At 39.8% G+C, this 24,183-nt stretch overlaps 1 non-coding gene across 1 annotated transcript; it reads right to left on the bottom strand.

Moving 5' to 3' along the window:
• Positions 1 to 13,918: 13,918 nt before the first annotated feature.
• LOC141626083 (small nucleolar RNA R71) lies at positions 13,919 to 14,025 on the bottom strand. The gene has a single exon (XR_012535810.1). It is a non-coding gene; the product is annotated as a small nucleolar RNA R71 (small nucleolar RNA).
• Positions 14,026 to 24,183: the final 10,158 nt, after the last annotated feature.

The raw sequence follows: 24,183 nt of genomic DNA, 5'->3' as shown, positions 1-24,183 counted from the left end.
GACAAAGTTTCTTAAGGGGGATAGAATATAACACTTCGCGTTTTAGAGCTTATGTATATGTACTACTTGTGTTTGTCTTATGCTTGTGGATGTTTGGTTATCGTTACGGGGTGGCGAACTTCGGGACGAAGTTCATTTTAAGGAGGGAAGACTGTAATACCCCGTATTTTAGCCTCGGTCAACGATAGTCAAACCTTGTTTATACGCGTTTTTTTTTTTCAAACGGATGTGTATAAAGTATTTTACGTAAATCACTTATTTTTATAAATTGTAATCCTACGATTATTTCGTATTTCATAATCATTTTATATTTGACGATTATTTCATAAAATGACATTTCATTCGTATTTCTTTAATTTTGATAATATATTATAATTAAATATATTTCATATTTATATTTATTTCTCAATTATACTTGTTTTATTATTTAAGTCATAATTATATTTAAATCCTAATTTTTATATATTTTATGTTAGTTCTAATAAAATTATATTCTCATAATTAATTTAATTAGTATAAATAAATTATATGTACTCGTTTATTTTAAGTTACGAGTCGAGGACGGTAAATAGAGGTCAATTACCTAGAGATGCGTGACGGACTTTTAGTGATGGGCTCAGAGCCTTGTTCTTTCTTGTAAGGTGTTGAGATCGTCACATCTTAGCACCGCTTTTTAACTTTTTAAACTCTTCTTAAATTTTGAGTTGTCATTTATTTTAAAAATTTAAGTTCGAGGACGAACTTTATTTTTAAGGTGGGTGGAATGTAATACCACTCAAATTTTCAAATTTGTTTTAATTTCATTGTCGAACTTCGAGGACGAAGTTCCTTTCAAGTGGGGAAGATTGTAATATCCCAAATATTTTAATGTTTCAATTACTAATTTATTTATTTTATATATTCTAATATTATATTTTGGGTTAAAAAAAAGAATTTAAAATAAAAATATAAGAGAGCTTTGAAATCGGTTTATCTATTTAATAGGGTTTAACCCTTTATTTGTCCATGCGTTATTTTAATCTTTCGCTTTTGGCCGCCTAACGAATTTGCCCTTCTATTCTTTCTAATCTTGCCAAACCCCAGATTCATCATCTGACAATATTTATCACACACCCATAATTTAATTTGTATGAACTTCTAGTGCTTCATCGTCTTTATCGTACTATTTTGCCACCTTTAATTTATTTTGGGGTTTAGACAATGAGATTTAGCTGTGATCTGTTGCTGCTCGTCAATTTGTCCCTTCGCCTGCTTTAATTCGTTATAAATAAGGTAACACGATTCTACCGATCCTAATATTATTATTATTGTTCGGGGTTATATGAATATGTGTCAAATACATGTGTTTTATGTGACAACTTTGATTATTGAGGGGTGTCTCTGATAATTGTATTAATTGATATATGTATATATTATAGTAGTAGTTGTTACAATTATTGTATATTGATAAGTTTGTTGTTGGAGTTATGGGGTAAGGCGAGTGAATCCGAATTAGATAGTTTGTGCATGGAAAACGGACCTGAGATTTGACTGCTGCATTATATAGTTCATAGTGGAATTGCGTGATTGTTGGTTATTAACAAAGTAGATTTACCTGTAAGCTATCAAAGATTGGTGCAAATTATTAATGGTAGAGAATAGTTTGATTTGGTAAGATTGTGCAAGTAATATAGCATATGTCTGGTATGGCCATATATGCTTTTGGTCACTGGCTTTCGGTCGAGATTACGCTTATGGTTTGGTATTGTGTTTTTATTATCGTTTTCTTTGACCTTTGACTCGCGGGTGAGTAGCTTAGAGTTTTACTCTAAGTGTTGAGCAGTTCCTTTAATGGAATATTTGACAATATCGATATTGAAATTGAGATGGAAATTTGGTTACTGGTATTGAGTTATGAGTTATGGGGCCTTTGAGCCGAGTTATGTTTACGGTCCAGTGCGACCATGGTTATTAGGTTATTTAAGTTTGAAATCGATATTGAGATGGAAGTATTGTTTCGCGGTCTTATCCGCCAGTCCACTCACCCCTTGTCCTTGTCTTAGGATTGACGATGAGAATTCAATACGTGGTTACATTGGTTTATTATATTATGAGACAGAGTAATGGGTGAGACGGAGTAATGAGATGAGACTGGTTAACTATTGGAATAAGAGAGTGTTATATTATGGAATTAGAAAGAAGTTGGTTTGAGGTACTGATTAGTTAACGGGGAGTGTTTTTATTATTCTGTTTGTTTATTTTTATTTAACCTTCTATTTTGGGAACGGGAATAGTTAAGTTATCATTTATCATTTATTTATCTTTCAGAGGGCGAATTTGTTGTGGAATATTGTTGGGCATCTGTCCATTTGACTGCAGTACTGAGGTAGGGGAATACACTGATTGAGTTCTTACGATTATAAAGAGTTGGCATGTTCGGTGATTATATGACATATCTGATTATCTTATTTATCTTGTTGAGCATTATTGTTTCATACGTTTCATACATTGCATTTGCATCGGAGTTGGAGTTGGAGGAGATGAGATTATTGCGATTAAGGCCCAGGCGGGTTCTGCAGGACTTGCCCTGGTGTCCTCAGCTACGAGCTGGTATATCGACAACGGTCGATTGATATAGTCCGCCGGGGATCGGTATGGCTGGGCGTTCCAGGGATGTGTGTGATGGAGTTGAGATTGGAGGATCATATCATTGCATTCTTTATTATATCGTATTACCTACTCAACCTCGCGGTTGACCCTGTGTATTCGTGTACGCCTGTGATGATCCATTTCTCGGGGAGCGATTGACAGTTGTTGAGACATATGGAGTCGGCGGGGAGAGAGCATGGATCACCTGACTTAGAGCTAGTCCACTTTTATTTCAGTTTAGCTATCAGACTTTATTTCAGTTTTGAGACATGTTCCGTTTGAGTTGTAAACATTTATAACTTTCAATATAAAGTACTGTTTATTTTTCCTTCGTTATCTACTGCCTCGGGTTTCCGAGATGGTAACACCCTTCTTTATCTGAGGAGTCCTAGTCCAGGCCCTTAAATAAATGGGGGTGTTACAATATCAGACCCGAGGAGTGTTATTATAGATGGCGAATAGTCGTCTAATGCTGAAAACATGCCTAGCACGAAGGAAATACTCGATCGACTGATTTTTGGTGGTCGATCGAGTAGGAATGCTGCTGATATTACTCGATCGAGAGTTTCTGAGGGTCGATCGAGTAAAGTGGATATTCAAGGAATCGATCGAGAGGTTAAAACCACTCGATCGAGTGAAAATTATGAAGAAACTGTTCGATCGAGTGGAACTGTGCCTCGATCGAACACTGTTGATATTGAAGAACTCGATCGAGAGGCTGCTAAAGCTCGATCGAGTGAAAAGTCTCCTGAAAGGCCTCGATCGAGAGGTAAAAAGGCTCGATCGAGCAAAGATGAGTTTGAACCCGCTGAGACATTAGAAGAAAGGAATAAAGGGCTTGAAATTCCTATCACCGTGCCCTTTCCTAGGCGATTGCAGACCAACAATGCTAATCAACAGTTCGGGAAATTTGCCGAGCTCTTGAAAAGTTTACATGTTAATGTTCCATTCGCCGAGCTGCTTACTCAGGTACCCTCTTATATGAAATTCATGAAAGAAATCTTGACACGTAAGAGGCACATAGATGATCATGAGACGGTAGCTTTAACTGAAGTAGGGACTGCCTTAGTTCAAAATAAGTAACCACCCAAACAGACTGACCCGGGTAGCTTCTCAATTCCTTTTCACATAGGTAGCCATTTGATTGATAAGGCTCTATGCGATCTAGGTGCTAGCGTGAGCTTCTTACCCTTGTCTCTCGCTAGGAGACTCAGTTTGACCAAATTTAATTGCACTAACATGACCGTTCAGATGGCCGACCGTAGCATATCACGGCCACTAGGAGTTATAGAGGACATACCTGTCAAGATCGGGAGATTCTTTATTCCCGTAAACTTTGTAGTGCTTGACATCCCTGAGGACAATCACACCCCTATCATTTTAGGGAGACCATTTTTATTCACTGCTCGTGCAGTGATCGACGTCGAAGGGAAGACACTCACATTTCAGGTAGGAGATGAAGAATTGATTTTTCATCAGTCTAAATCTCGTAGGGCTCCCATGCAAGTTCAACCTTGCAATGCCCAATCCTCTATTGACTCAGCTATAGACACTCCAGCTGAGAGTGTTGAATATTGTGCTGCAATTGTAATCCCTCCGCCTCAGACTGAGAGCGAAAAGGAGGACCATTCTTCTGTTTTCCTTGCTGTAGGTACAGATAGAGTGGATGATGGAGTTTTCAATGATCAAAGTGCATTTAAAGTCAATCAAAAGGATGGAGATGCCAATGTTGATGGGAAAGACAAGAGGAAGAAGAAAGTTCGTGCATACGTGGATGTCAACTATTCTCCTTCCACCAGTTCAAATTCAAACTCATGGCGATCGAAGAGGACGGTCCGAGATGCTGAAGGGACCTCCTCCAGTCAGAAGCCCTCATATGGGCTACTGAAGTGTTTTGGGGAGTAAGTGAGGAGTGCCCCGTGTAATAACTTGTAAACTTTGAATTTCTGTTGGACTTCTCTATTGCGTTTTTAGAACTTTTAGACATTAGTTTAGTTAGTTTAGAGACAACCGACAATAGACTCCTTATTTTGTGATTTGGTATTGTTGGGATATGTTTTTGCGTGTTTTTATGCAGGTTTGGGGAAATTATGTCGCATTGGGATGTGTTCCACGAGAAAACAACTCGATCGAGTACTTTTTATACTCGATCGAGAGGAATGCCCAAGAATAGTGATCGATCGAGTGGTTCCAGCCACTCGATCGAAATTACAAAAATGAAGAATACTCGATCGAGAGGAATTTTGTTCGATCGAGTAGATTGAAGGCCACAGTTCTCGATCGAGTGATTTAAAATCACTCGATCGAGTGAATTTGCTTATTACACGCAGGGAGTTAATCCTTTTACCTTCCATTTTTCATTCTTCATTTGTTTGTCCTTCTTGTGCGAATTTACCCCAATTCCTCCATAAATCTTTCCCAAATACCAAATCAAAAACCCCCATTATTTTCCTTGTGCCTAAATCGACAAAAGCCCTCACTTTTTCCCTTGAATTTCATTTTGGTTGCGTTTAATTTCGGGAATTAGGGTTTTTCGGGTTTATCCATTAAAATCTGTCTTGTGCTGTAAGTTTTGTCGATTTCTTTGTTTATTATCGTGGGTTAATCGTGAAGTAAGTATCCCCTTTCATTCCTTTGTTTTTTATTTGATTATTTTCGAGATTGTTAATGGAATTAGGGTTTAGGGTTTTTTGACTATTTCGAAAATCCGTCTGATTTTGGGGATTTCGTATTTTTATGGTTCAATTGATTGAATTCCCTCATTTATTGCTTGATTAGGATGGAAAGTAGTACATTTCCCTCGTCTAGTTCGACTGCTTCCCCATCCACGACTGAGACGGTGGTCCCTGTTGTTACCACCGTCACTCCGACTGTTAGTACCGCTGTTTCCCCTACTTTTTTTCCTATTGTTACTGCTGGTACTACTGCTGTTGCTAGCTCCGTTTCTATTAGTGCTAGCTTTGCCTGTGCTGTTTCTGCCACTGTCAGTACTGCCACCGTCTCTGCTAGCACTGCTGCTAGTTCCGTTTCTGCTGCCTAAGCTTGTACAGTTGCTGCTTCTACTTCAGGTACCGTGCCTACTACGGTGACGACCCCTGCTGCGTCGTCACCAGCTGTCACAGCCGCCTACCGGGCTGCCTTAGTACCTCGCCCTGCTACTGGACGGGCTTCTTATTCGGGTACTAGAGGACGGGGTCACGGACAAATCACACCCGCCGCTAGCCGGGTCACAATCCGTGTCGTTGAGTATCTTGACCCGCATCCTACTTACCCCGAGGTAAATTTCGTTAATGATATACATCGTACTCATTTTTATGCTTTAGAAAGCTGTGATTTTGCTTCAACAAAGTTTCTGTGTCGTAAGTCGCTTGAGAGGTTAGGTATATACGAGCCCGTAGTTGAGATATTGAACGGGACGGGGATGGCTGGGCTGATTACCATGAGTGCCACGACTTACAGGGAGCTGACCCTCGAGTTTTTCAGCTCCTTCACTTTATCTGCTGGCGCCTACGCCACTGACCAGGGTAGTTCTTGTGTCTCCTTCTGGTTATTTAACCGGACCATGACCTGGACCCTAGTTGAGTTTGGCAGTAGGTTAGGTTTGTCTTCTACCGGTGACTGGGACCCTCCTAGGAAGGTCCTACGCATCTTGTGGCGGACCTTGGCACAGACACCTTACGAGGAGCGCAAGCTCGCTCATATCCACCTTCCCCCGGCCCGTTACTTCTTGTGTCTCATTGGTGGGACCATCTTTGGCCGTAAATAACCGAACAATGTGAACAACATTGAGATGTCTATTCTCGGGGGCTATCTGAACATCGATAGCGAGGGCCCCTTTGTGCTTAACATTGACTATTTGACTGCTCAGTATTTTCATATTGTGGGGCAGAAGACTTCGGGCACCATTGTTTGCCGTGGCATAGCCACTTTTCTTGCCCGTTATATCTTCCCCGCCTTTCCTCGTAACTTACAGCACCTAGACACTGATAGGTACCTTGACCTTGATGCTATGTTGTCTATGACTTGGCTTGCTTCTGACCAGCGGACTTGGAAGATATGTGGTTCACTGTCCGAGCCCTTACCTTGCACCACTCTACCGCGCCTTGTCCCTTTGCCCACTGTTAGGGGTAGGCTACCTCCACCTTTGCACTTCTACCACCTTCCACTTGCTCCACCTACCACTACTTCCGCTGCTAAGAAGCGAAAGAGACCTGAGAGGGTTCCACACCGTCTACGGGTGGCCATACTTCCACGGCCACTCCTACACCGATCCCTATTCCCACTCCTGAGACTACACAGCTAGTCTACCCGGCTAATTTTGTTCCAGCTCCACCTTTTGAGGCGTCCGCGGTCATAGACCAAGGACGCCGTGACGGTTTACTTCTTGAGCTTCTTACCAGGCAGGCTCGTATGGACCGGGACATTGCACTTGCTTTGTTCCCTTTATACGGTTTACTTCTTGAGCTTCTTACCAGGCAGCCACACCCGTTTTTCTACCGGTACCCGGCGGAGGGGTACCCACAGCTAGCCAGCGAGGCAGACACCGCTGAGGAGGAGGAGGAAAGAGTACGAGCTGAGGAGGGGAGGAGGAGGGAGTAGGAGCGTGATCCCGACTACACGGTGGTAGAGGAGGAGGAGGGGGGTGACGAGTAGCTACTGGTCTACTCATTTCCCCAGTTTTCTGGCTGGTTTGGGGAAGTTCATCATTTTGTATGTACATTCTTGCTCTTTTATTTATTTTTGTCTCCTTTTTATTTATTGTTTTTCATACAATTATTGGTTGTATATATCCTTTTCCCATTATATATCTGTTGGTGTATGCTGGAGGCCAACGAGGGCGTTGTCCGTTTTTGTTTGGGGAGGGTAATGCATCCTTTGAGTCTACATTTCTGCATTGTTTTTGCATTCATGTTTACTTTTTCCGCTTGTATTGTATTTATTTCTTTCTTAAAAATCATAAAAATCCAGGAAAAAATTAGAAAATTCAAAAAATCAAAAAAATATTCACGTTTCATTTTGCATATAGGTTGAGTCGGAACGGTAGATTACCGTGATGATATTGCACTTTAACTTGTCATTTTTACTTGAGCCTTGCATCTAATTTACAGTTATTAGCTTAGTCTTAAGCATATCTACGAGTTAATGTCAAAAATATAGCTGACTGTGTAGACTTGACCTGATAAATTGGCAACCTACTTTACAATTTCTGAGTTTTAGTGCCATAAAACTGGTGACATTCGTGACCAGTTCATTAAAAATTGAGAGTAGTACTCCTTGCATAACATGTTCATCACTTTTGCACATTTATGAAATTCGATTTCTTGTCAAATGCATACATTCGGGTTTGTGGTCGGTGTCACATGCAGGGAGGTGCTTCCAAATTTTCTCTTTCTTCCATTTTCACCCATTTAGCTCCACTTTAACCAAATATAGCCTTTTTGACCCATTAGCTACACCTAAAATTTAGCCTGCCTTGTCAAGCTAGTTTAGTGTGACTTTTTGTGGTATATTCATCCTTGCGCGAGTTTGGCTCATTTTTTATAGTTTGGAGTTGGTGAAATGAGAAGAATGAGAAAAGGATGAAAAAAGAAACGTGTGAAAGAAAAAAAAAAGAAAAAAAGTTGAAAAAATTGAATTAACCGTGAGCCGAAGAAAAAAAAAGAAGTTAGTTGTATTCGAAAAATGAGACCGTGTTAAAAAAGGGAAGTTTGTGACGGTCTCACTCCTCTATTCTTATTTACATTTTTTGAGGAGATAGTGTATTTGGTTAGTGAGTTGTGTGCCATGAAGGGCACTTGTGCTTTATTTTATAGTCAGCAGAGTTTTGGATGGTTTTATTTGGTCTTGTTTAGGAACTGACTTGACGCTTTACCTCCACATTTCCATAATCTGTTTTGCCTTTTCTCACCTATAGCCTCACTTTGCCATATCATTTGTAAGCCCTCAGCTGTGACGGACGTTGTTGGTTGGAATGTATGCGTAGTACTTGAATCGTCTATCATTTTTGTTGCATGCATGTTATGTAGGTCGCAATTTAGGTGAGTGACTGTTTCTCTTTCTCTCTTACACATATATTTCACCCTTTGCTTCATGAGAGAAGAGTGACCCCGTGAGAGTCCGATTTTGTTGGTCTTGCAAGGTCGATAGGTCATCTTTATTTATGGACATCATATAACTCGTTTGCGTATTGACTGATGTAGCTATGACTGTTAATTTTTTATTGCATTAAATTGGTTCAAGTAGACAAGTTATAGCTAGCTCTGAGTTTTCTCTTCCGTTCCATTAGTTTGCATTTAGTTTACTCGAGGACGAGTAAAGGTTCGGTTTGGGGAGATTTGATAAGTGCAATTTATATAGACTATTTAGCCTTTTAATGCACGTATTTCTATGCCTTTTTGTATCGTTATGTATTGCAAAATGCCCCGAATTGGCTACTATGTTTTGTTTTGTCTAATTTGTAGAAATGAACCTGAAAGTAGTGGAACCGCGCCTTATTCGTCCTGTTCAACATGCATTATAAGGAGACGGGAATATTGGAGCGAGAGTCATGCCTTGGAGTACGTGAAGGAAGGTCAAGGAAGCTGCTAAAGGCGAGTTAGAGGCCGATATGATGGACATCCACTCGATCGAGAGGCTTTATGGTTTGATCGAGTGGTTTGGCTAGAACAAGTGGTCGATCGAGTGATTCCAAGAGCTCGATCTAAATGGCATTTATAGGACTTTCTCGATCGAGAGCTTTAATTGCTCGATCGAGTACATTGGCTGGAGAAGACCTCGATCGAGTGGTCTGAAATCACTCGATCGAGGGGTTTGCTGTTATACGCGGGTTTAATTAGGCCCGTGATAGTTTATTTTGTTAAGTATTACGCTTCCCTATATAAGGAAGTCGTAATTAGGTCATTAGGACATCATTCATACACTGTTTTACTACCTCTTAAACTTCTGAATCCCTTAATTACTCTTTCTTTACTGCTTAATCTCTCAACCCTTTGCTTTGCTTTGTGGATTGATCTTTACGCCGGATTCTTAAGATTGTAATCATTCTTTCCTTTTTAATATTAATACTTTGCTTGCATTAATCTTTTGTTCTTTCATTATTACTCTTGCCCTGGTCTTGTTTATGCTTGATTGTTATCGTTTCATTATGTCTGTAATTAGCATGCTTGTTGTTATTATTGTTGACACCTCTAAGAACATGAGTAGCTAATTCTTTTAATGTTAGGATTAGGGAATCCATGGTAGGATTGTGACGATGTAGCGAATAGGTTAGATAATTTACATGTCAGAATCTGTCCCCCATAGCAATATAATTGTAACACCAATTTAGTTGAGTGCACACTTCTAAATTACATTAATATGGTTAACTTTACTCCTGGATCGGAAGATTTGAATAAATAGACCTGCTATGAATAGTAGACTACCCTAATGAGGGCGGAAGTTAAGTTAGTGGAAATCTAGGATAGAAAAGTGGACCTGAAGGACCTTTCCCTTACCCATCTCACAATAGATTGTCTAGACTATTTGCAACTGAGTCGATAGACTACCATGGTGAACCGAAATCCTGGCATACTTTCTCTTATTTGATAACTCTTATCGTATTTTCTCACTTTTATTGCTCTCGTTTTATTTCTCTCTCCTTTAAACCTTTAGTAGTTTAAAAATCAAATCAAAACCCCCATATTGTGACTTAGATAGACGGACCTGATATCTTGCCTCCCTGTGGAGAATCGGCCCTACTTATCACTAGCTTTCGTTAGTATATTTAGGTTTATTTTTGGTACACAAACGAAATTATCATACGCCTTAATCGATCGAGTAGCCTAGACGGGACTCGATCGAGTAGCCTAGACGGGACTCGATCGAGTGCCCTCAACTCGATCGAGTGCCCCCTGTTGACCCTATACCCCGTGCTTTCGACCTTGTAAGAGGAGTTGGATGCTCATATTTTGTGCCGTGTTTAGTAATCATGTTCCTACATTTCGTAGTACACTCCATGTGTTATCAAGGTGGTTATGTTAATTTCATGAGATGCCATATTTCTTGTTAATTGCTAGTTTTCTAAATGGTGGGTAAGGTGTATCATGGTGAATGATAATTTCAAACTAGATATATGTTGCGTATGCATGTTACAAAACAAGTAAAAAATTTTCACACACATTTAGTTTGATGCCGCTGCGTTTCATGAACTCGTTTTTCGTTTGTTGTCCCAATGAAGATTAACGCCTTGCAAGTTCTCCATGGAGACGCCCGACCTGCTGCCGTTGCCCGCTCATGTTGCTTCAAACTAGATATATGTTGCGTATGCATGTTACAAAATAAGTAAACAATTTTCACACACATTTAGTTTGATGCCACTGCGTTTCATGAACTCGTTTTTCGTTTGTTGTCCCAACGTATATGCACATGTATAAATATTATTTAAGTAATGTCAATGAGGCACTATGATAGTTGTTGGACCCAACGTACGTTAAAATTTTTTCGTGTAATATTTGTAACTCGTCTTGAATGTGAACTTCGGGGACGAAATTCCTTTTAAGAGCGGAAGAGTAATGTCGCATGAGGAAAAAATGATAAATTATGGCAAAAACATTATATTTTGAGTCGATTGTTGGTAAAGCTCACCATATGGTTGTACTCCATTTTGGGTTGCTTAACCATTTTGTTTGCTTAAAATTTAAACTATGTGTAGGTAATGCACGTAGTTGCGATGTTAAGTGAAATTCGTTAAGTAATTTGAAGTATTACATTGTTGAGTAATATAGATGTTGTGGGAATGATTTAAATGAATATTAATCAATTATGGTATAAGTGTGATGTGACCATAATTAGAGCATATTTAGTCCCCGAATTAGCCTTGTTCCCATGCTTTTTAGTGCATATTTGGGTCATTTATTGTCTTTAGTTCTTTGTTTTGCATATTCTTTGAGGTTTTGTGTCCTTGGTAGGAAAGGAGTGCAAATCTTGCATTTTCATGGCAAAATGAGGCTAAATTGATTGAATTCAATGACCAAGCATCAAGGAGAGACAAGATTAGAAGGCCTTTGTACATACTATAGTAGATGGGCAATGACGAGAAAAGATCCTTGCATCCCCGGGAAAATCCTCAAGGATTCTATGAAGAAAAAGGAAGAAAAGAAGAAGGAATGAAACTGTTTGACAATCCGTGCGGATTGCCCTGAAGACGCCCGTCCACCACCCACAATCCGAGCGTCTTCCTCCACAAGATGCCCGGGCAAAACCACCCAAAGACGCCCGTCTTTCCCTTCTGGACGCCCGTCCAGAAGCTCCCGAATCCGCCCGTCCCGTGCCAAAAACGCCCGGATTCCCAGGTAGTACTTTTGTCTTCTACAAGCTTCAAGGAAGGATGCGCATCTTTTTCTAAGACCGGCGAAAAAGAGACCGGAGTCTCCCTAGAGACCGGCGATTCCTCAAGGACTTAATAGTCATTTAAGCCCTTAGTAAACCGTAATTTATGTACCTAATCCCCACTATAAATACCCCCATTAGTCTAATTAGAAGAGCATGTTCTTCTTAGCAATCTTTAGTGTAGTTAATATCAATCAAATCTCTCTTTAATCTTGTAATCAACATTTAATCAAGTTTTAATACAAGTTTTATTTCCTTAATCTCTCTCTTGTTCATCCTTTATTTTGGGTAATTGAAGATTATTTGGGTTATTATTGGGAGATTGACAATCTTCCAATCAAGCATCAAGTACTTCTTTTATTCTTTGCTTTATTATTGGAATCATTAGTAGGTATAATTCTCTTAATCTCTTTATAATTATTGTTAATTATCTTCATTTATTCATCATGTTTCACTTTGTTGGTATGATTGACAACCTTGCTAGCATGTTCAACATGATAATGAGTGAGTAGTTTCCTTAGCTAGGGTTAATGGGTAATTAGGGGAAACCAACATAGAGAATAATTCATGCTTAAATTAATATGCTTTCATAGTTTATTTGCTTGCTTGTTGTGATCTCAACTTATGCACATGTTATGTTTGATGAAATGCGAGCCTATGAATCCTTGCATTTTTTACCCATCACCTATCTTTTCAATGAGAGTTGTAAGACATAAACCAACTCGAGTCTCATTAGACCATGCATATTGTTGAGTAGGGAAGATTAAGTCGACTTGTAGGTGTTGTACAATCTAATCGATTCGGCTCCGGGGCCCAAACTTTCCTAAGATTGTAAGATATAAACCAACTCGATCCATCACAACAATAATTGCTTGCTTATAATTTGAGAATATGTTTGTATGATCAATTCCCATGAATCCCCTATGACCCCATGACACCCTAGTGCTTTTTATCAATTGTTTACATCCCTTTTAATTCATCTTGCTTGTTTACTTTCATTGCTATTTAGTTTAGTGATCTTCTATTTCAAACCCCAATTGTGACACCCTTAGACAACACTAGTTGCAATAGAAATCTCATCTCAATTCCCGTCCCTTGGGATCCGACCTTTACTTGCCTCTTTACTAATTGTAGAGTTGTTTGTGAAGTTATAAATTGTGTTTTGGTCTAGGTGCTCCTAACGACAAGTACTGAAAACTAAACCCTCACGAGGGATCACGACCAAAAATGGCGCCGTTACCGGGGACGGTGTTAACTTGATTTAGATTTTCTTGTATTGTTATTAGTTGTGTCTTTCTTTGCCTTGGGGAAGTAAAACTCCTCAAGGTTTGTTCTAATTATTTTCGAGTTGTTTGATATTTTGCATGTCTAGAAGATCACAAGGTAACTTGTTACCCTTTGATCACGAAATTGAAAGGACTTTGACAACCAATAGAAGACTTGCTAGGAGAACTTTAAGAGGTATTGGTGAGGTTGTAGATATTCAACCAAATAATATTGAGTTCATCAACCCTTTTGCAAGAGAAGGTGAGGAGAACCCAACACAAAATCAACCCACAATGCCTAAGTTTTCATCACATTCCGTACCCACCGAGGAAAACCTACCCAATGGTACTCCCACACCACAACATCTAACCTTATTGCCAAATCCGCATTTATCCAATTAGTCGAAAGAAGCCAATTTGGGGGGATGCCTAGTGAAGACCCTCATTCTCATATGGAGACTTTTTGTGACTATTGTGATGCGATTTCTCAAACCGGTGTAACTCAAGACCAAATTCGATGGGTCTTATTTCTTTTTTCCCTAATTGGCACCGCTAAACAATAGTTGAAAGGCCTTGATAAGGCTACTCTCGGAATTGATTCTTGGAAGAAGTTGGCTCTAGCTTTCTACAAAACGTTCTATCCACCAGAAAAGACTAACATGCTAAGAGCTCAAATTACGGGCTTTAAGCAAAGAGATGAAGAATCTTTGTATGAAGCTTGAGAGCGATTCAAGGGAATTTGCCGCTCATGTCCTCATCATGGACTTAGCGAGTGGTTCTTGGTACAACAATTTTGGAACGGTATTTATGAAGATTCAAGGAACATTCTCAACATGGGATCAAATGGAATGTTCACCGAAGTTGATGACAATCAAACTTGGAACAAAATTGAGGAAATGGCGGTCCATAACTCACAATATAGTAGACCTCGTAAGGCTACTAGAGGAGGAAAGCATGAAGTGGGCTCCATTACTCAATTGGGTGCTCAACTTAGTGCTCACATTGATACCATCAATTTGAAGTTTGAAAAAGCTATGGCTAGACTTGACGAAGCCTCAAAATCACCAAAGCATCATGTTAATGCCATGACGGCATATTCATCAATCCCAAGTGGGATATGTGAGAATTGTGGAACTTTGGGACATGACCAAAGTGAATGTAGGGGAACAAATGAACAAGTGAATGCTTTCCAAGCATACAAGAGTAGTACCCCTTATTCAAACTATTACAATGAAAACACCAAATTCCATCCAAATCTCTCATACAAAAGCCAAAATGTTCAAAACCCTCAACCAACATACACCCCACCTCCCATGAGAAACCAAAATCAAAGACCCTTTTACATCCAAAATCAAGGTTTCCAAAATCAAACTCCATACAATCAACAAAATGACCAAGGTTTTGATGTTCAAAAAGCGGTCCTCCAAATGCAAAAGAATCAACAAGAGTTTTTCACTCAAATGCAAAAAGATAGTCAAGCAAAGGAAATCACCATCAATAACATCCTAGCTCACACCAAAATGTTGGAAACCCAATTGACTCAACTAGCATCTTCAAGCTCACAAAGACAAAAGGGGAAATTACCACCTCAAAGTAATCCCCCAAGACATGAAATGGTTAGTGCCATTCACTTGAGGAGTGGTACAAGGTATGAAGCACCAAAGAAGCAAGTTGAGGATGAAGTTGTGGAGGCTAGTGACAAAGAAGAAATTGTGCAAAACTCCAAGGATGGAGAACCATCAAAAGAAGAAATTTCAAAGAAAAATGAAGACAAGGTCAAGGAGAAGGAGCCCATTGTGATTAGAATTCCTTTTCCAAGTCGTCAAGCCAAGCACAAATTTGATGACCAACTTGGAAAATTTATGGAAATTGTGAAAAATTTGGAAGTCTCGATTCCTTTCACGGAATTAATCAATCACGTGCCGGCCTATGCAAAATACATGAAGGACATTCTCACAAAGAAGAAGTCGATCCGGAAGCTTGAGACTATCGTCTTCACTAAGGTGACTAGTGCAATCCTTCAAGGGAGTTCACCTCCAAAACTCAAAGATCCGGGAAGCTTCTCAATACCGTGTACCATTGGCGACACCACGATCAACAAAGCCTTATGTGATCTAGGGGCTAGTGTGAGTGTTATGCCGTACTCGGTGAGTAAAAGGTTAGGGATGGGTGAGCTTAAATGCACCAATATCACACTCCAAATGGCCGATAGATCGACGAAGACACCATTAGGGATATGGGAAGATGTTCCCGTAAGAGTTGAGAAATTTTTCATCCCGGTGGACTTTGTCATTGTTGACATGGAAGAAGACTCCAACATTCCAATAATTCTAGGAAGACCTTTCTTACACACCGCGGGTGCGGTGATTGATGTGAAGCATGGAGAGCTCACTCTAGAAGTGGGAGATGAGAGCATAACTTTCAATCTTGACAAGACCATAAGAGCTCCCCATTTGCATGAACCATGTTTTATGGTTGATCATTATAGCCGGAAGGATGATAGGAAGAAGTCATAATTCCAATGGAAGAAGAAAATCGATGATGCTCCATTCAAAGAGCAAGTGAATTGTAACAAAGAGAGCTTGAAAAGCTCACCAAAGTCAAGCAATGAAGAGGATGGCCTTATTGGCCAAGTTAAGAAAATGGGAGAGTTGTCTCTATCAACTCAAGAGATCTTTAGTGATCAAGTAGATGAAGTTTGTGGTCTTTGGGACGATGAGTTTGAAGGGATTTTCAATCCCTATATTGGTAATGCTATCGATAAAGACCGACATGAAGGACAACAAGGGCAAAGGTCTATTGAAGATCTTTATCATGATAATGAACAAGCTTTTGACTACTTTTTCAAGGTGTTGAGCAACACCAACAACACCTTGGACATGCCCCCATGACATCTCACTAAGGATGAGAGTTCGGTGGAGTCCTCCCTAAACCACCATTTGTAAATATTTCTAACTCCCTAACTTGCATTTTAATTCTTACATTGCATTTTTTGTCATTTTTGGATTTTTATGCTTTGATCAAGATAATTATCATTTTTGAGAGAAGTGAGGGAGGGACTAATGATTTAATTGATGTGTAGTGCTTTAGCTTAGTGTGGGGATAGCAATTGCCTAGGCTATTCATGCCTTAGTAGTGCCCCTACAATGAAGAACACGGGATTTGAAGAATGAAAAATGACAAGGGATATGCAAGTACACGGATGGAACTGAATCCGGGTAAAACAGGGAAAATCCGAGCGTCTTCAAGGGAATCCGCTCGTCTCCAGGAAAGACGAGCATCTTTCCCAGAATCCGCCCGTCCATTTTAACTGAAAATTTGAAATTTTGGGACTGTCGAAGAATCTGAGCGTCCTGGTAGAGAAGACGCTCGTCTTCAGAAATCCGCCCGTCTTTGCAGGAAGACGCCCGTCTTTTTGCCTGTGAAAGACAAGAAAGCTTGCTGTCTAAGAATCCGCCCGTCTTCAGCAGAAGACGCTCGTCCTGCAATCAAAGAATCTGAGCATCCCAGCTGAAAGACGCCCGTCTTTAGGCGAGAATCCTGAACCCAAAACAGGGAGAATCCGAGCGTCCCGAAGGAAAGACGCCCGTCTTCCTCTGCAGTTCAAAATTTTCGGGTATTTTAAAATACCCCTCCCACATTCATTCATTTATTCAAAACACTACCCATAAACCCCAAAACTCAAAACCCTCATCCTCTCCATCACCAAAATAAGATTTCCTCAACCAAATTCAACAAAATCAAATCCAAACTTCCTTTTAACAACAATTAATCACTCCTCTTCCAACAAAAATCAAACCAAGCACCAAAATCTTCAACCTTTGAGTCGATTTTTGAATTATAAAGGCAAAGCCTTTCATCTTAAAATCAATTTGGGTATACTTGGAAATTGAATATTTTCACTCTTTTCTTGGTATTTTCATCAATGGCAAGAACAAAAGGATCAACAAAGGCACCTAAGGCAAAGGCACTCTCAACAAGACAACAAAGTCTTCAAGCAAAGAAAGCCTCATTGGCTATGGTGGTAGCTAGTTCAAACTTGGAAGTTCAACAACAAATTCCTCCCTTGGAAGCAACAATATCAACAACTCCGTAAATTGCTCAATTATCAAACTATCCGGAGGTAATTTTCATTTCTAACTCCCATAGGGATACATTTGCCAAGTATGCTAGAAAATCCTTTCTACCCACCAAATTCAAATGTGAAGATGCCTTGAACAAATTGGGTGTCCTTGAACAAACAAAAGCCTTCTTTGAAGCCATGGGGTTGGGAAAATTGTTTGCTACAAGAGAATTGACATACCCCTCCCTTACCTTGGAATTCTTGAGTTCTTTGAAAGTGACTAAGGTAGAGACTAGAGAAAACATCGAGTTCCGCCTTGCCAATGTGAGTAGGCACATCACCTTTGATGAATTGGGTAAAGCATTAGGTCTTAGTCATTCACCTAGTTATTACAAGAAGCCCGAAAAATATGACCCCGCTCCTCTTTGGGAGGCGATTTCCGGGAGAAAATTTGAGAACTATCATGCTAGTCGCGCTCTATTAGTCCACCATCCGGGCATTAGAGTATGGCACAAGGTCATCGGGAATACTATCATTGCAAGAAAAGACACTAAGCACTTTACCAGGCTCGATTGTGTTCTACTTAAGTCGGCCTTAAATATTGGAAGGGAATTCACCAAGCCTTACAATTCTCTAAGGCTTTTGGTGGAAAGATGGCTAAATGTTGATTGTGGAAAGCAAGGCACCGCTTTTATTGTAAATGGAGGTCTAGTCACTCTTTTGGCTAAGTACTTTGATCCGAATTTCAACAAGGATGGCAAGTATGTGGCGAAAAAAAGGGGTCATCTCATTGACATGGATGCCATGATTAACAAGTACAAGTGGGTCACTCATAACCCTCTTGACACCAAATATGGGTGGCTCACCAATGATGCTAGATCTTTTACTTTGCCTTCCAAGATATGCCGTTTGAGTGTCCATCGGACCAACTACCTTCTTCCCCTCTCAAAAGAAGCCGAATAAATCATCCGTCAACAAAGGGGTGAAATTGAAATGCCCTCCTCCTCCATTGTCACACCACCCTATCCATTCAAGTATCAAGAGTTCAAACCCGAAGGTGTTAAAGCAAGCAATGACTACATGACTCTACTTATGCAAGAGATGCACAAACAAGCTTATAAGGATCGGGAAGATTCATACTTAGCCCAATATCCACCCCTCCTTCATTTAGCTAGGCAAGTACTACTTGATCCTTCATGTCTTTTGCCTAGTTGGGCGGATAGGGAAGTCTTCTTTCCAAGTGCATCTAGGGGTGGGATACCGGGTGACGATGAGGTTGTCGGTGATGAGGTTGTTGATGAAGGCATTGATGAAGAGTTAAATGAAGAGGAAGAGGCTAATGAAGAAGAAGAGGATGATGAAGGAAGTGAGCAAGGAAGTGAAGAGGGAAGTGGTGATGAGTCCACTTCTATTGAGGAAGATGATGACAATGATGATATGGTGGAAGACTAGCAAGCGTTGGAGGCTCATACCCTCTTGAGGTTTGTCTACTTCTTTCTTTGTTTTATTTATTTTATCTTGATCATGGTTGGAGAGTCCTAGCAACATAGAGGACCAACACCTCGGCCCCATTGAGGTGTTCTTATTTCATTGTTCCAACTTTTGAAAATCCAAAATGACAAATTTAGTTTCATACATTGCATCTTGTGTGCATGAACTACCCCAACTTTAGGACATTAGAAATAATGTCTATCTCGGTTTGGGGAAGTACATGCATACGCAACGGGAGGTAATCTAAATTACGCCCTCCGTCATAAACAAAAACCCATGCATCATGTAGTGTAGATTAGTATAGCTTGCATTTAGTGTAGAATTCATGCATCATGATTGCATAATTTTCCATCATTTTGGCCATTGAGGACAATGCCCATATTAGTGTGGGGATGGGGAATTCTAACTTAACTTTTATTCAAAAATCCAAAAAAAAAATCAAAAAAATTTTGAAAAACCATAAAAATTTGAAAAACCAAAAACAAGTTCTTTTCCTTTGTAGTGTAGTCATGTATATATTGTTTGTATATATTGTGTTTGTTCTATCCTTGTTCACATTGATTGACTACGCCACATCCGAGACATGAGGATCATGAAGACCGCATGGTATGATCTTTCCAATCTCTTTTTTCCTCTTTATGTTAATGACTATGTGGCTTTATTTTGAATGATGTGGGTGGTATAACAATGTTAACTTAGGACTTGCATTTAGTTTATATGTCATATTAGTCGGTAGAATCATTTGCATTAGGATGTATATATGTTAGTTGCATCATGGCATGTAGTTGCATGTTAGAAAAATTTTGCGAAACCGTCTACTTGGGAAGCTTGACAAGTGTATATAGGCCCTAATAGATGCTTTTTCTTCTTAAGACTTTGCTTGTTAGAATACTTGTAAAACACCCTAGGATGTGTCATGCTAGTATCCTTTGACCCATGGATTAAGGCCTAGTCAAGAGTACCTTGTGGTGTGATAACTCCTTGGCTATCGTTTATTCCAAGTTGACCCTTGAAACCATGCATCCATCATCCATGTTCTACCACATTTTTACTATCAAAGGGAATGGGCACAAAAAGAAATTGATTTGAGTTCAATGAAATGAAAAGTGAAAGAAAGTTTGCAAAATGAATCAAATGAAAAGAGGAGCAAAAATAGAACTCATATGCTTCAAATATAAGGCACCCTCACTACATATGAGGTGACTTTTAAAATATTCAAAGAGAAATGCAAAAAGTTGAAAATTGTCAAGTATTGAAATGCCAAACATCAAAGAAATGGCAAGAAAGTGTTCTCAAATGTTTTATGCCACAAGAAATTTGGGGGGAAAAACAAAAACAAAAGCAAACTCCCAAAGTGAAACTCAAATTCTATCGATCCCTTTATCCATTGTATCCATTTTTGTGCATGGTAGAGAGGGGACGACCCTTCTTCTTGTCTAGGCAAGAGGGGGAATTCCGCGATCCTCCAGTGTTTCTAACACCATAGGGAGTCTATTCTTGACAAAAGCATTTAACGATTGAGGACAAAGGTACCCTAGCTTGACACAACTTGGAGGTGATTTATTGGTATCCTTCTAGGCTTAGTAGTTTGAAGAAATTGCATCTATGAAGGAGTGTGTACCCTTGAATTGCTTCCCTTGTAGATAATTTCCGCCACTTAGATGAGGAAAGTGGCTATTCTTTTGTATATGCATCCATTACTTGATTTTGTGTGCTTAATGTTTGGATGTGTCGCATTTTGGCAAGCCCCACCTTGCCTTGGAAGAAGGCATCCTACCTCATAGTTGTCTTATTGTGAGTTGAAGGGGCGGAGTGAGACCCGCTAATTGTCTCATATCGGCTATGTTATTAGGTTAGTTTAAATAATGGTCCTAGTCTTTGTCACCTCTTTACTCGGGACGAGCAAAGGTTCGGTTTGGGGATATTTGATGTGACCATAATTAGAGCATATTTAGTCCTCGAATTAGCCTTGTTACCATGCATTTTAGTGCATATTTGGGTCATTTATTGTCTTTAGTTCTTTGTTTTGCATATTCTTTGAGGTTTTGTGTCCTTGGTAGGAAAGGAGTGCAAACCTTGCATTTTCATGGCAAAATGAGGCTAAATTGATTGAATTCAATGACCAAGCATCAAGGAGAGACAAGATTAGAAGGCCTTTGTACATACTATAGTAGATGGGCAATGACGAGAAAAGATCCTTGCATCCCCGGGAAAATCCTCAAGGATTCTATGAAGAAAAAGGAAGAAAAGAAGAAGGAATGAAACTGTTTGACAATCCGTGCGGATTGCCCTGAAGACGCCCGTCCACCACCCACAATCCGAGCGTCTTCCTCCACAAGACGCCCGGGCAAAACCACCCAAAGACGCCCGTCTTTCCCTTCTGGACGCCCGTCCAGAAGCTCCCAAATCCGCCCGTCCCGTGCCAAAAACGCCCGGATTCCCAGACAGTACTTTCGTCTTCTACAAGCTTCAAGGAAGGATACGCATCTTTTTCTAAGACCGGCGAAAAATACACCGGAGTCTCCCTAGAGACCGGCGATTCCTCAAGGACTTAATCGTCATTTAAGCCCTTAGTAAACCCTAATTTATGTACCTAATCCCCAGTATAAATACCCTATTAGTCTAATTAGAAGAGCATGTTTTTCTTAGCAATCTTTAGTGTAGTTAATATCAATCAAATCTCTCTTTAATCTTGTAATCAACATTTGATCAAGTTTTAATACAAGTTTTATTTCCTTAATCTCTCTCTTGTTCATCCTTTATTTTGGGTAATTGAAGATTATTTGGGTTATTATTGGGAGATTGACAACCTTCCAATCAAGCATCAAGTACTTCTTTTATTCTTTGCTTTATTATTGGAATCATTAGTAGGTATAATTCTCTTAATCCCTTTTTAATTATTGTTAGTTATCTTCATTTATTCATCATGTTTCACTTTGTTGGTATGATTGAGAACCTTGCTAGCATGTTCAACATGATAATGAGTGAGTAGTTTCCTTAGCTAGGGTTAATGGGTAATTAGGGGAAACTAACATGGGGGAATGATTCATGCTTAAATTAATATGCTTTCATAGTTTATTTGCTTGCTTGTTGTGATCTCAACTTATGCACATGTTATGTTTGATGAAATGCGAGCCTATGAATCCTTGAATTTTTTACCCATCACCTATCTTTTCAATGGGACTTGTAAGACATAAACCAACTCGAGTCTCATTAGACCATGCATATTGTTGAGTAGGGAAGATTAAGTCGACTTGTAGGTGTTGTACAATCTAATCGATTCGGCTCCGGGACCCAAACTTTCCTAGGATTGTAAGATATAAACCAACTCGATCCATCACAACAATAATTGCTTGCTTATAATTTGAGAATATGTTTGTATGATCAATTCCCATGAATCCCCTATGACCCCATGACATCCTAGTGCTTTTTATCAATTGTTTACATCCCTTTTAATTCATCTTACGTCTTTACTTTCATTGCTATTTAGTTTAGTGATCTTCTACTTCAAACCCCAATTGTGACACCCTTAGACACCACTAGTTGCAATAGAAATCTCATCTCAATTCTCGTCCCTTGGGATCCGACCTTTACTTGCCTCTTTACTAATTGTAGAGTTGTTTATGAAGTTATAAATTGTGTTTTGGTCTAGGTGCTCCTAACAACAAGTATTGAAAACTAAACCCTCACGAGGGATCACGACCGAAGTGACTGATAATTTGCTATACTTTGGTGATTAGTAATTAATTGTTATTGATGATTAATTGTTGGATGAGTAAATAGAACAGTTGTATCAGATGAATATGATGTGTATGGTGTATGGAGTCGTGCAGTGTTAAAATTCGGTTAGTAAGGCAGAAGTAACGGTTAGTGTTGGTGTGTTCTCGCGTATAATGCATGCTTGATGACTCGGTAGGAGGTCGTATTAGATGGTATGTTTGCTGAGGTAGATGATGATCATGAGTGGTGGGCGTAAATAGATGGGTGATATAAGGGAATGGTTGTGTGGTTCTTGTCGGGATGAGTTGTCATCAGTTACCTTAGTTCACGTTGCACCCTGAGTCGTGGGGGATGATGAGCTGAACTTCGGGGACGAAATTCTTTTTATGGGGAGAATATTGTAATACCCGTCTTTTTAGGGACCCGTTGACCGTCGTTGACTGACCTTAGACACATGACTAGACCTTTGGTAGCCTTACGAGTTTAGCCTTACGACATAGTAACCATTTGAGTATATGAGGCTCGATCTAGCGGAGGCTACTCGATCGAGTAAAGGCCACTCGATCGAGTTGCTGGAGTTCAGCGGTAAAATATAAATTGTGGAATCGTGAAACCAAAATCATTTCATTTTGTTTTCTCCTAAACCTAACTGCCGTCATATCTCTCTCATTCACCCATATTCATCCTTTTGGAACCATTTAAGAATTGAGACACCATGGGGATAGGAAACATGAGTTGGGTATCGGTCGTTTCGCCGGAATGCTCTTTATAGGTATGTCATCATCATCATCGTATCCCTTAGTTCTGTTTATGGTTGTGGTAGTAGTAATAGATTGTCATACTATTTGTAATAGGTGGTTATGGTGGTTGCTTATTGTCTTATGGTCGTATGCGGTATTATTGTGGATCGCTAAAGGTAGGTTTTCCTACTTAGTACTGTTGGTTGTTTAGTATGTTCTTTATAGTGTCCTATTGTATTGGTAGTGTGGATCGATTGTGGGGATGGTTATGTGTGTTGTCTCTGGTTCGTGAGGTGCGTCCTCGGTTGAGTGGAGTCACTTGCGGGAGTGGCTTCACGCCCTTGATTCGCCCTCTGTGGAACCCGCCACAGGAGGGGATGTGCACATTAAGTAACTTGGATTATCGCTCGGAATTGATGAGCGGGGATTTGATGGGAACGGTTGCTGTCCCCCACCGACGGTGTGGAATATCTGTTGCGATGGATATTCTGGCAGGGCTACACACTTTAGTGTGTAGTCAGGTGTGTGGAGATGTGATGGAGTTGGGTGATTGGAGACGGTGTTGGGTGTATGTTTGTCGTATTTAGTTTTGTGTGTTCCTTCAGTTAATGACCTTATGTGGTGTTGTTTGTGTTTTCTTCATGTGTTGTGTCTGTCGTGATCCATTATGGTAAGTAGTCGGGTCTTAGCAGGTTGATATGTGAAACTTAGCTGGGTGCTTTGGAGGGACGTGTCTTCCACGATTCATGGCAGAGATAGTATCACATAGTTGTTAGATGTCACGAGTTGTATTTTTTATTTTGTTGATAACTTGTAAATAGACATAATTGTTCTTCTATCGACATTCGATATTTACTGTTCCTCGGGCAACCGAGATGGTAATGCCCTTATCTGCTTGGGAAAGTCTTGT

Source organism: Silene latifolia, chromosome X, assembly GCF_048544455.1.
Source record: "Silene latifolia isolate original U9 population chromosome X, ASM4854445v1, whole genome shotgun sequence".
NCBI lineage: Eukaryota > Viridiplantae > Streptophyta > Magnoliopsida > Caryophyllales > Caryophyllaceae > Silene > Silene latifolia.
The sequence above is the reverse complement of the archived record's forward strand: the minus strand, read 5'-3'. Positions and strand labels throughout refer to the sequence as shown.